We start from the raw sequence: 481 nt of genomic DNA, 5'->3' as shown, positions 1-481 counted from the left end.
CTGCCCCAGCGCGTGAGCCGGGCTCCGGGCGCTGTGAGGCGAGGACTGCCCCGGCCCGGCCCGGGGCGGCCGGGTTCTTCTGAGCGGGCTGCGGAGGTGTTTGTTTCCCCTTTGCCAGGCTGCAATTAATCTTCCCTTTGAGGATATATCTTTTTCCTCGTTAAAAGGTAGTTGTAGAAGGAGGGGCGGTGACGAGCAAGCGCCCCTTCATGTTGCCTGCTGGTGGGTGGCTCTCCCCACCCTCTACAAGGCTTTAGTTCCCTTGCCATTCAGGCAGAAAGGGTAGTGGCTACCAGCTGCCTGGGGCAGCAAGCCTGGTCTGTGGCTCTGGCCGTGCACCAGCTGGGGCACTTGTCTGGGCCTGGGATGGGCAAGGACAGAACAACCCGCCACGATGCTTCAGCCAAGTCCTCTGGGTCCTTTAAGTGCTTTGTCTTCTGTGTCTTTATCCTTGTGCCTTACTGAACGTGTTGGCTTTAGA

Source organism: Charadrius vociferus, unplaced genomic scaffold (assembly GCF_000708025.1).
Source record: "Charadrius vociferus isolate BGI_N301 unplaced genomic scaffold, ASM70802v2 scaffold436, whole genome shotgun sequence".
NCBI classification, from domain to species: Eukaryota; Metazoa; Chordata; class Aves; order Charadriiformes; family Charadriidae; genus Charadrius; species Charadrius vociferus.
This window is presented reverse-complemented; position numbering follows the sequence as displayed.